This window comes from Paroedura picta, chromosome 8 (genome assembly GCF_049243985.1).
Source record: "Paroedura picta isolate Pp20150507F chromosome 8, Ppicta_v3.0, whole genome shotgun sequence".
Lineage (NCBI taxonomy): Eukaryota > Metazoa > Chordata > Lepidosauria > Squamata > Gekkonidae > Paroedura > Paroedura picta.
The window spans coordinates 30021267-30034503 of record NC_135376.1 but is presented as its reverse complement, the minus strand read 5'-3'; the positions used below and the strand labels follow the sequence as shown (position 1 = coordinate 30034503).

The 13237-nt window shown below is 43.1% G+C and overlaps 1 protein-coding gene across 1 annotated transcript in view; it reads right to left on the bottom strand.

The window, feature by feature from the left end:
- Positions 1-13143, bottom strand: part of SERPINE2 (serpin family E member 2) — a 32352-nt gene extending 19209 nt beyond the window's left edge. The window contains exon 1 of the mRNA XM_077348894.1: positions 12963-13143. The gene's annotated coding sequence lies outside the window, so the exon portion shown is untranslated. The remainder of the gene's footprint in view (positions 1-12962) is intronic.
- Positions 13144-13237: the final 94 nt, after the last annotated feature.

The following is a 13237-nucleotide window of genomic DNA, read 5'->3' as shown; positions in this document are numbered from 1 at the left end:
AAACACATTTTGCCATACTCCATATTTTGAAAACTCCCTACAGGCAGAAAGATGGCTCAGCCAATGGAGGAACACGATTTCTTCTGGCTGTACAACTTTTCCAAGTCTATGAAATGTTTTAATGCAAACGAATATTCAGAATCAGGACTGCAGTCCAATGTGGGGCATTCTGTTCTACCATCTCCTCCAGCTGCATAAGCAAGTTCCAAGTCTCCAGCTAGTCAAACATTCTGTTTCCATTAGCTGCCACATACTTTTATGCTTGCTGTGAGTTTTTTCAAGAGGTGATGGCCATTCCATTTGACACTAATAAGTTCACTGCTTCTGTGTACGAATTTAACAAGAATGTAATTAATGTAAACATCTGACTTCATACTTCCTCCTCACTCCCCCCTCCCCCCAAACTATCAAAGAAGGGTCACTCCTGAGCAGTACGGTCTAGGCAATAAGTAACTATTTAACTATTATGTTTAACCTTCTGTATTTTATTATGGAATATTTTAATTTATTTGAACCTGCATTATTTTACTATGATGATGATGTAAGCCACACTGAGTTCCTTGGAAGGATGGTATAAAAATGTAATAATTAATAAATGGTAGTTCCATTTAACCATTAAGGATAATAGACCTGGACAGGAGAAGAATGTGCTGTCGAGTCACAACAAACTTACACGGACCCATCTGTCAAGTATTTCAAGCAAGAGATATTGGACTTTAGCTTTATGGTGAGGCCTCATTTGGAACACTGTGTGCAGTTCTACTCACTGTATCACAAAAAGGACATAGCAATCCTGGAAAAAGTACAGAAGAAAGACAAAAGGAAATACTTCTTCACACAGTGAGTGATTAAAATGTGGAGTTTGCTGCCAGAAGACATAGAGATGGCCAAAGGTATGGCTTTAAAGGGGGATTAATTCATGGTGGATAGTCTTATCAGTGGCTACTAGGCTCTGGTAACTAAAGAGAACTTCCACATTATGAGGTAGAACATCACTGAACATGAGTGTCAAGAGAAGAAAGCTTCAGCTGCTATGGGCTGTTGTTGGACAACCAGAGAAACTGGTTGGCTACTTAGCGAGACAAAATGCTGGACTAGATGGATGACTGGTATGAGCCAACAGGGCTCTTTTCATGTTCTTAGAGATGAGCAGAGGTGGTTTGCAATTGGAATTCCTTGTTGTTCTCCTACTCTAAGTACTGATTGTGGCCAACTGATTGGTATCAAGCTCTGATGAGCCTGGGCTAAACTTGGCTATTCAATCTCCCATGAATCATTATACTCCTCTGTTACTACAGCTTGCAATAGGGAACTGAGCTTGTGGAGGTGATTCACTTTCTTGTATACCCAAAACTGACAATTTCATTGGATGATCTTGTGCTTGTTATGAGGGCTGAAAACATCCAGACTTCTATTGTCGGCTCAAATATTTTGCATACTTTTTACATGAGAAATTCCTCTGTCCCTCCACACAGTTAATTTTTTGATCTCTACCATGCTGCTTTAAAGCATTTTTTAAAAACTCAAACCAAATCATCACCCTTCTCAATATTTTAGTTGTTCCACTTTTTTGATAAGATTACTGGAATTGTTTAAAGGTAAAGGTATTCCCTATGCATGCACTGAGTCATTTCTGACCCTTGGGATGACGCCCTCTAGAGTTTTCTTGGCAGACTCCATGCAGGGTGGTTTGCCATTCCCTTCCCCATGGAATTTCCGTGGATTAGGCTTTCCAGCACCAACAATTTTGTAAGAGAAACTTCTACTATCAGTGTCTAAGAGAACATTTGGCCACTTCAACTTTAAGTGCAGGGCCTTCAAGCATACCCCCCTCAAGGTCAATCTGATATACATTTTGTAGAATGTAGGACCCATAATTTAGTTCTCACCGAATGATCTTAGATTCAAGTGGGTAGCTGTGTTGGTCTGAAGCAGCAGAATTAAGTTTGAGTTCAGTGGTATCATTAAGACCAACGAAGTTTTATTCAAGCATAAGCTTTTGTGTCCTATTTCCTCAGCCTAACCTACCTTATAAGATTCTTGCAAGGATAACATGAAGAACATGCACCACTCTGAGTTCCTTAAACAAATGGCAGGATGCATCTATCTGTACCCCCAAATCTCCCAGGAATTACCATAAGGTTTACTTAAGTTCCAAGCCCAGAACCAAAATGAAAAATCTATGACGTAAATTTAAGGGACTCTGAGAAATCTCAAATGACAGAAAGCGAAGATGTTCTAGTACTGTTTCAACAGTACACATACATAAAGGAGACGCCACATGTTTTGTTCTGTACAACTCCTAAACATAAGCTATGACCTTGTCAAGCTGAACAATTAGTGAAATGATGTCTTAGCTAATTAACTGCCAATAGACCTCATCTTCTTTCCATTCCTACTGACAGTCACAAGGCTATTGGGAAAACGGTACTCTTTGTAAGATCATTGTTATGCAGTTTTAAATGAGGGTGAGGAGGGGAAGTTATATATACACACATACATTTGGGAGCTTGCTGTAAGCTTTATGAAGTCCCAGAAGAACATTTTAGAAAAAAACAGAACCACAGTTTGTCCATTCCACACCCATGCCAACAAGCCAGAGAAATAGCACCAACTTTTTCAAACTCTCAAGAGTCCAAAACAGCATGTGAGAACAGAATACAGAAAACTGAGATGTTTCATGGTCAATATGAATATTGAGTCCTTATCACCTGGTAATTGTAGCGGTTTAGGCTCTGATTTTTCAAGTAGTACCACATTTTGCTGAAAATCTCAAAAGCGCTTTCAACAACTGTGTACATAATTCACATTGAATCTCTGAGACAAAGGATTATAAATAATGTAAGCTAATAAAACAATTAACCTTAAAAAATAATCACTGGTTATAAATTGTCTTCCAAGAACTTAAATATGCACACTGGAAAATGCATGATTAACATGCATGATTCACAGGAAGAACTGTACAGCACACAATGCACCTCATAACTTATACCCACAAGTTGTTTCCACTATTATGTTTTACTCATTTTAAAGGGTATTTAATTAGCAAACTTGTGAGTTTGTAATGACTATTGGCTAAAACATGCTATTTCTGATGTCCTTTAGTCCAGGGTTGTCAACCTGTGGTCCTCCAGATGTTCATGGACTACAATTCCCACGAGCCCCTGCCAGCGTTTGCTGGCAGGGGCTCATGGGAATTGTAGTTCATGAACATCTGGAGGACCACAGGTTGACTGCCCCTGCTTTAGTCAATCCTGCTCTTTCATGGACAAACATACCAAAAGCACATAGCTGTCCTGAGCCAGCATAGTATAGTGGTTAAGAGTGGCGGACTCTAATCTGGAGTCAGGTTTGATTCTCTACCCCTCCATAAGCAGCCAGCTGGTTGACCTTGGACTAGTCATGGTCCTGTTAGAGCTCTTCAGGTAGAGCAGTTCTGTCAAAGCTTTCTCAGCCCCATATACCTCACAGGGTGTCTGCTGTGGGGAGAGGAAAGGGAAGGTGAATGTAAGACACTTTGAGACTCCTTTAGGTAGTGAAAAGCAGGGTAGAAAAAAAACTCTTCTTCTAACACATCTACACTTACTTTCAGATACATTAATGTTCAAACAGAACTTACAACCAGAATGGATAAGCAAACAGAGTTAACCAAACGCTTGACTTTACTCAGCCAGTTATGGGTTTTCATGGCCTTCTGCCAAGCACCTTGGGTTTAACTGCCAAGTATCTCCAGTTTAGCAATCCCAGTACCTGTAGTTAACCAACCCTACATCTACATACTTGGATAAACAAAGAAATCATGCCTCCACTTCTTGACATCTGATCAAAACTAGTTTGCAGCTCACGTGTTTGACATGGCTAATACCAAAGTAATACCCAGACTGTTAAGAAATCACTTTACAAGCCCTGCAGAAGAAACTTTCAGCATTCTACAACATCATAGGTCTGTCAACATCAAATAGCTCTGCATTTATTTATTTATGAAGATAGTTCTTGATGTTGCTTTTCTCCTGAGGAACCAAAGTGGCTTACAGAACTTTCAAACGAATTAAACAATGTAATTTAAATAATCAAAACAAACAAAAGCAAATACATGCTGGATGGGTCCTGCTTCACTAGACTGACCAGCAATGGTCCCCAGGCAGTGAGCCATGAAATCATGCTCAAGGGCTCCGGCCTCTCGCCATGCCCAGCCTTTATAACTAAAGGCAAAAAGGAGACAAAAAACTGATGAGATGATGTGAGCACAGCAAGATGTTTTCCAACACACACACACTGTGTTTTTGCCGCAAAAGGTTCTGCAGGCACTGATCAATCTGCTTTCTCTCACACATAAAATGAAAGCTAAGAAGAACAGGCATCCTGTTAACACTGCCCAGCCACATCTAATTACCTACTCCAACTAGATATGAAATAAAACCGTGGGCCACTGCAGATACCATCACTGATCTGAATTAATGTGCATGATGCTACGGCATAGAATACAAGCCTACAAGATGCAAAAAGCAACATTATAATATAATGCCTGTCACGTACACCAAGTTATATACGAAGAAGGCCAAAGCCACATGCAGATTAGACGTTCCACACGATCATCCACCGATAAAGTAGGGCAAACTTCTGTCCTTTTCTAGAGTAACAAACCTTCCCACAATTACCTCGGACAGATGTTTTTTGCATCCCCTCTTCCTAACCACTCGTGCCACCATTACCGGTAAAGGTAAAGGTATCCCCTGTGCAAGCACCGAGTCATGTCTGACCCTTGGGGTGACGCCCTCTAGCGTTTTCATGGCAGACTCAATACGGGGTGGTTTGCCAGTGCCTTCCCCAGTCATTACCGTTTACCCCCCAGCAAGCTGGGTACACATTTTACTGACCTCGGAAGGATGGAAGGCTGAGTCAACCTTGAGCCGGCTGCTGGGATTGAACTCCCAGCCTCATGGGCAAAGCTTTCAGACGGCTGCCTTACCACTCTGCGCCACAAGAGGCTCTAACCATTACCATTAGAGCCCATTTTTATGTTTAAATTTGCACTGCTATGGCTATTCACCAGTGTCCAGATTAGTTATTGAGACTACAGAATCCACTGTTGTTTATATCCACTATCAAAAGTAAAGTAAATTGGAAGGAAAGGACTCCTCCCACTTTGCACAAGGACAAGACACATTAGTACGTACACTGGGATCTTTTCACTCGCTCCTCCCAACATCTAGTTGGGCACTTAATGGTTAACATATTCGGCTAATTTCAAGAAAAGTTAAACCTAGCTACTTGGTGATTTCAGTATGACTTCCCAGCCTTTCTCCCTTCAAGCCAGCAAAAGTCTATGAAAACTTAACAGAAAACAGATACATGAATCTTAAACTCAAGATCACTTATTTGGTTTATGGAACATCATTAAGATTTAAGGGTGTCAACCAGGTAAAGAAACTAAGTCAGAAGATCCATAGACATAGAATGAGAGGTGGGAGAAAGAAGATTTCATCTTATTCTTGGGCATAACATGTTTGGGTCCAACTGGAATATTGGCCCTATTAACATAGATGCATCCATATATTTATTTATTTATTATTGCATTTGTATACTGCCCTCCCCTAAGGCTCAGGGCAGTTCACATAGAATGTAACAGAACAATACATCAAGCTCACTGATTATAATGAATGAAAGGTAACAGTAATAACAATAACAGAGAATAACATTCTAACATAGTGAACAATCTAACAGGTCCATGGATTTGTCAGATCTGTCGCATGTGTTCAAGGGAGGGATGTTTGGGGGCCCAGTAGATGTTGTTTTGTTTCAAGTCAACCTCAACCAAATGCCTGGTGGAGGAGCTCCCTTTTGCAGGCAAGGTACATCTAAGATGCATTTGTTGGACTTTATAGAACACCATTAGCAAAATAAACATTTAGAGGAATGCATCATCCTTATCCTTAACCATTACATATTTTAGAAGAGCCACTGTGGCGGAGCAATGTCTGGCACCTGTCCAGGTGCCTGGACATCACTTCCAGCTCCATGGGCCAATCCAGACGCGCCCATCTTGGGACAGCCCCTGGAGTGTCCACTCCTAGAAGCCAGCCACTAGGCAAGCAGACAGCCTCACAGCCATACACTCCCTGGATGCTGAGGAGGGTGCTCTTGTGGCACCTTGGCAAGCCTGCCGCTTGACCCAGCCAGCTGTGGGGACATCAACCGAGCAACCAGCAATGCAAAGAGGTAGGGTGGCGGTGGTGCCCTGGGGGGAGGGGGGGGCGGACCGCTAGTGCCAGTTACATTCCTGGATGCAACAGGCTTTGGGGCTAGTTAGGAAATAATTGTTCATATCTTATATTTCAATGGATACACAGATTAACTCTTCTATCCAGCTTGCAGACACCAGAGGGTGCACTTAATGTTCAATGCATTCCTATACTGAATATTCACAACTAAATTTTCAAAGACATACATCCAGATTTTTCTAGTGTCTCCTATTTTGTTCTATCAAAAAGCTTGCTGTTAAATTGAACAGTTTTATACTGAATTGCTTTATATAACAGGTAAGTGATATAGTTTGATGCCTTAAACAGCTTTTCGTTAGCTTGTGTGTTTAAATTTCTCATTTCAAGTCAAACTGCATTATATATATATGTATGTATGTATGTATATGTATATGTGTGTGTATATGTATGTGTGTGTATATATATATATATCAGTTGTTAGACTGAATTGTTATATTGTTGTATTGAATTGTATATTTGTTTTGTTTCTGCTGGCTGACTGACTGAAAAGCCTTCCTCATTCCTGTATTCTGTCCAGCACCTCTGCATTATTGTTTCTCTAGGAATCATAGTTACTAGAGTCAATTTTATGTATTTATTTTTACACCCACCCTTCTCCTAGAGGCTCATTATAAAAATGATTCTGTAAAACTTTATAACTTGTTTGCTGATTGACCAAATAGTTCTTACCATATTTATAATCTGCCTTGAGTCCTGGCAAGAAAAGCAGACTATAAATGAAGCTAGTAACAATAATAACACAACATTTCATTTGGACTTGAACAAATACCTTTCAAGATATTCAGTGCCTGATTTACTATTCAGGATAAAAAAGAAACCTGATAGAAAACTCATTCCTGATTATTCAAGTGCTACCATCATTATAACACGCCATTTTCTTCAATGTTTAAAACAACGGGTATGATCCAATTGTGCCCTTCTAGACACTTCTGGATCCACACCCTTATTAGTAAAAAGGCATGACGTTCATTATATAAAGCATTAGGAACCACTGGGAAAAATGCAGGTATGGTGGATCGTTTTTGATTTACCAGTTGTCTGTACTTAAAAAAAAACAAAACACTTCAAGCTTGCTTCATTGTATCATCCCAATATTTTCCTGAACAGAAGCATAAAAATTGATTTATTCCTCCATTGAATCTAGAATCTTATTTACAGCTACAGCATCCATTCGGTGACTCCTGTTCACTGAAATCTAATGGATACACAAAAGCTTATCTGTACATATAATCTTACGGCAATAGTGTTACGAGAAGGAAACCTGTATCCTAAGCCATTCCCAAAATGATGGCTCAAAATGAAAGCCTAACTTTTGATTGCCAAAGTTATTTGAAAACTAGAGTTTTGGAAAATAAATAACTGGACAATATATGGATTTGGAACCATTTATTCATAGCCTCAGATTTCCTCGAGTTTCTGTGCTGATTTCAAATTGAAAGCCAGCAATGAGGACTTCCATTTGAAATATTTTTAAATGATGAGAATGACTGTAGAGCTCAGCATAAAAATGTACCTTTGTTTTGGCAAGGTGGCCAATGTTTAACGACACGGCACCTTCAATTACGCTGGAATTGCATTATACCAGCCATCTGAATGCACATGGAGCTAGGGAAGTTTCGTCTGTGACTAGCTGATCGAATTTTGATACAGAAGTGAGCTTCAGGCAAATGTCAGCTCCTGCCATGTTATGTTGGGCACAGCATTCAACTATGCTAACTATGCTGCACCGCTATGATTCTTCGTTATGAAATGAAACGTTTTCACCCTGCAACCATGTGCTATAGTCTAGTAATTCTTAATAAATTCTTCCTAAACCAATCATAGCATCTAAATCAACATATTATTTTGCCAGCTTGTCAAAAAATACGGAATATATCAGCAAATTCCAAGTACACTTACCTGTTCACAAGCATAAAGCAGCCAACTATATAAAGGTAAAGGTATCCCCTGTGCAAGCACCGAGTCATGTCTGACCCTTGGGGTGACGCCCTCTAGCGTTTTCATGGCAGACTCAATACGGGGTGGTTTGCCAGTGCCTTCCCCAGTCATGACCGTTTACCCCCCAGCAGCAAGCTGGGTACTCATTTTACTGACCTCGGAAGGATGGAAGGCTGAGTCAACCTTGAGCCGGCTGCTGGGATTGAACTCCCAACCTCATGGGCAAAGCTTTCAGGCGGCTGCCTTACCACTCTGCGCCACAAGAGGCTCTTACTAGCCAACTATATACACCATGTCAAACCCGAAGGCTTATACGTTTTTGAGATCACGGGCTTATTAAAATAGTGTTTAAATCCACAGTCCAAATATTCAGAAAGATGCAGTGACAAACTATTTAAAAAAGCAGACTTCAATGCACCATGATCTCACATAGATCATCAGATCCTCCTAGGAAGATCTCCCCTGAGGCTTGCTTCCAGTTGATCTGTGAACCAGAAAGGGGGGGGGGAGTTTTGCCATCGAGGGGAGGTAATGGGGAATCTTAATATTGTTTTTATGGGGGTTTATATCTGTGTTGACCATGAGGCTGGGAGTTTGATCCCAGCAGCCAGCTCAAGGTTGACTCAGCCTTCCATCCTTCTGAGGTCGGTAAAATGAGTACCCAGCTTGCTGGGGGGTAAAATGGTAATGACTGGGGAAGGCACTGGCAAACCACCCCGTATTGAGTCTGCCAAGAAAACGCTAGAGGGTGTCACCCCAAGGGTCAGCCATGACTCGGTGCTCGCACAGGGGATACCTTTACCTTATATCTGTGTTGTGAACCACCATGAGCCTTTTCGGGAGTGAACAATCAATCAAGCCACAAACATTATCACAAGTTACCTCAAGGGAGTCCAGCACCTGGCTGGGCAAGGCGGGTGACTGAGCGTGAGACTTGGCAGGCCTCAAGGGCCCCGCAGCCACTGCAGGCCTCCTGCCTCCCCAGCAAAGCCAGGCCAGCATACAGGGCCAATGGCAGGGCCTGCCCCCCCCCCACCCAGCGAGCTAGTTGGCCTCCTTGATGGAGGCCAGCATCCACCCACACAGGGCAGCCAGCTCAGAGGTGAGCTGACTGACAGTTCCACATGCAGCAGTGAAGGCTTGCATTGCAGCCCACCCCCACCCTTCTCTGTGGAGGCCAGGCCTGGGCTCCTCTCCATGGCAGGCCCAACCTGGCCGACTCCCTCCACACCACGGGCCTGGGCCACCCAGTTCTCTCTCCCAGCTCGCTCACCAGCAGGCTCACCTCTGGGTGTTAGCGCAGCAGAGCGGGCTGGCACCTCTTCCACATGGAGGTAGTTGGAGGGGACACAGCTAGGGGCAGGACAGCCCACCTGATTGGCCGTTCATTGGGTGGACATCCAATCAGGTGTGTGATGAGTGCAACTCCTCCCACCACCCCTTACAGGTTTTTATTTATGGTACAGATTTTTAAATAGCCAATTTTTACATTGCCCAATAAGACCATTCTTCTTACTTCTTGGAGTAAGAAGAATGGTCTTATTTCACTGACAGTTATACAAATTACTGGCTACAGAACAGATCTGTCTGTCAAAATGGTTTTCACTGAATGGCAACAGATTATATTTTAAACACCCGTCTTAAAGCTGAGTCCAGACCAGACACTACAAACACCTCTGCAATTGTCTTTGGGAACTATTAATGCTATATATCATGTCTTTTGGTTGCATTACAGCTCTCAGATTTTCTTTTTTGTCTTAGCATTTAAGGTAGACTCTTCAAACAGCGTAGATAAAAGAAATATTGCCTTCCTTGAGCATATATTCTGTGGCTGACCTATTTCTTCACTCTGAGCAGTTTCTCAAAAGATGCTTTCAGAGACTGCTTGTTAAATTGGACAGCCAAGTGCCTTGCCAAACTGGGAAAGACATTCCAGTTCTATGGCAAAGCTAACAAAAGGTTCATCCCATTCCAGATTAATTCTTTAGCTTCCCATTGGCAGCTAAGACCACCAATTCAGCATAGGTAGGATGCCTGAGGAAGCCGATAAGCCTACAGTGAAAAATGCAACAGCCGTTAAGAAAACTGCACACAATCAACACTAAAGGTGGTAGTGCTATCAAAGTGCAGTTTTCAAGAATTACATTCTAGGTAAATTGGCCCATGGTTGCAGTACCTTGTCTATGTATTTAGTCCTGAAGTATCTAGTCACTATACACCAGTCTTATGATTTACCAACCTGCCACTGCAGTAGATTTCCTAATACTAAGGAATTCTTTCAAAACAGATTATATTCAACTGAACTGCATCAGATTTCTGACTTTAACACAGCTTCAGTCTTGGATTAGTAGGGGCAGCAGTCACATCATCTGCTCATTCCAAGGCTGACCACATCCTCAAATGAGCCAGTCACATATGTTTATATAATGCTTTTCATGTGCAAAATGCTGGTCAAACAGCAAATTTATTATAAAACCATTGTCAAAAACACATCCTGAATGGTTTAACCTTATATAGAAGCTAACAATTAACATTTCACTAACATGCTTTTTTAGCTACTCATGTTCCCATTATCCCCTGAAATATACCCAAAACTTTGTTCAGAATTTTTGGCATCTGTGCACAGAGGGATAGAAATAAGGACCACAAAATAAAACTATCTATACTACAACAATGCTAAATTGAGAGCTAGTGTGGTGTAGTGGTTGGAAGCACTGAACTAGTATGCGGGACTGAGACCCAAGTTCAAATTCCTACTCATGCCATGTTAGTTTGCTGGGTGACTCTGGGCCAGTCCTGCTCTTGGCTTAACCTACCTCACAGGGTAGGTTGTAAAGATAAAATGAAAGAGGAAAATGATGTAAGCTGCTTTGAGTCCCACTCAGGAGAAGGGCAGGGTGAATTGCATAAATACTGCATAGAGCTTTTAATATAATAATAAATATAACTTTAAAGTAACAGAATGCATATTCATGTAGGTCAGGCTCAAAATTTTAGCTACAAGAAGAAAGTATAAGAGAGCAACAAGACAGCACTATGTTAATTGTATGCAAATCATGTATCTATTTCCTTTGGAATAAAAGGATGCTACAGAAATTTAGGCAAACTCCCTAATCTTTTTATGCCACTATTTTACAGCATAGATGACAGGCAAGTCACAAGGCACCAGTTCTAATTTCAAACAAATTCAATTTCACAATTCCTTCACAAATCAAATATTTCATGTCCCCATGTCCAAGTATAGAAACAGGTTTCTTCCCCACACAAATCAAGGAAAACCAACCATCCCCATACTGGTAACATTCTGAATACTGGCAAAGATATATTCATCAGGTGGCAGGTTACAGTAGATGAGTGATAGGGATGTGAGTGTCCTGCATAGTGCAGGGGGTTGGACTAGATGACCATGAGGTCCCTTCCAATTCTATGATTCTATAATCTGCTTTAACCTACATATTTCGAATCCTGACCAAGGAATCAATTTGCTGATTTATTAAATGCCCACACCACTACCAAACCTTCATAATGGCAGATGGCATTACTGCTATTGTTATTCATTGCTACAAGAGAAGCTGAAAAACTTTAGAGGTTGTGATTAATACTTGACCAGATAGACAAGAACGTTTGCCTACACCATACAGTGAGAGGAGACAGAGCAAATGATCACAACTTGCAAATAATCAGAGCACCCTGGCAAAAAGCACAGGCTTATGCTAGCAGGCTGGGAGGGTTACGAAGTCACAGGTTTCTACCACAGACTGAAGCTACTGTGAGAGGAAAACAAGATTATGCAAGCAAAACCAGCCCAAATCAAGAAAGATGTCTGTGTTTTTTTTTTTTTAACTCTTGCAACAAGGAACTAGAATTCTACTTTTAAATCAGTCCCCTGTTTTCCATGACCGGAAACCTTGCTTATTCACTGGTACCCTGCCCTTTACTAATAAAACAAAGGGAGAGGTGAAAAGTGTGATCGATTTCCAAGGTTGCCCTAGCCCAAGGAAGGAAGGAAGCAGACAGGTAAAGGTGGAAAGGTAACATAAAGGTGACTAAATGCCTCCATGCATTGCTGGGATATTACACGCCTGCAGCTCTACAGAAGTCCACCCACATACGGCAAGCCAGCCGCCAGGCACGGCGATCCTGCAACAACTCAATGATAGCCAATGATGTGTCGATGCCGGTAACCAGTCGTATTTACCCCATTCATATATTGGAGAGGACGGAATCTCAGAAATTACGGCAGTCCTCTTTCTGAATGCTTCTCAATGATGCGCCAGGAAACTTGTTCCCCTTTCCCAACTTGGGCCGGCGAGCCACAGGCACCTTCAGGTCGGGGAGCAGCGAAGCGCTCCTTTGAGACAGCCTCCAGCTCCGGCAGGGAGGGGGAGAAAGTCCCCAGCCTCAGGGACAGAAGGCAGCCTGCGTGCTGAGCCGGTACAAGCCGAGCACTTTCTTGCCTCTCTTCCCCCACAAAGCCCGCAAACTCAACCCCCCCCCCCCCCATTATTGCGGCGCAGAGAAGCCGGACGGGGCAGCGCCATCAAGAGAGCGCGAGCAAAGTTCCCTTCCCGGGAGGAGCACCGGGCTAGTTCGTCCCTCAACAAGAGTCCGCGGGGAACCGCCGCCGCCGCGGGGCTGGGGGCTCACTTGGACCCTCGCCGAGGGGCGCAAGAAACCTAAACATGCCGGGGGGGGGGGAGCCTGGAAAGAGGGCGGAGGCGGGCGAAGCTGTTCTGCTCTCACCTCAGCTCGCTTGAGACGCGCCTTCTCCTCCGAGCAACCAGGCTCCTTCCTCCCGCCGCTTGCCTCAGCTACTAAGCGGAGCAGCCGCCCCGATGTCGGCATTTATCCCGCCCGCCGGCGAGGGATCGCCACCGCGGCCAGGCGGCGCCTCCTCCGCGCCCGCCTCCCTCCTGCCTAACCACGCCGCCCTCCGCGCCACGCCCAGCGGCCTCGTCGCCCGCCAGCCCGCCCGCCCCTCAGTGGCGCCTCCCCAGCCCGCCAAGGAGGAGGAGGAG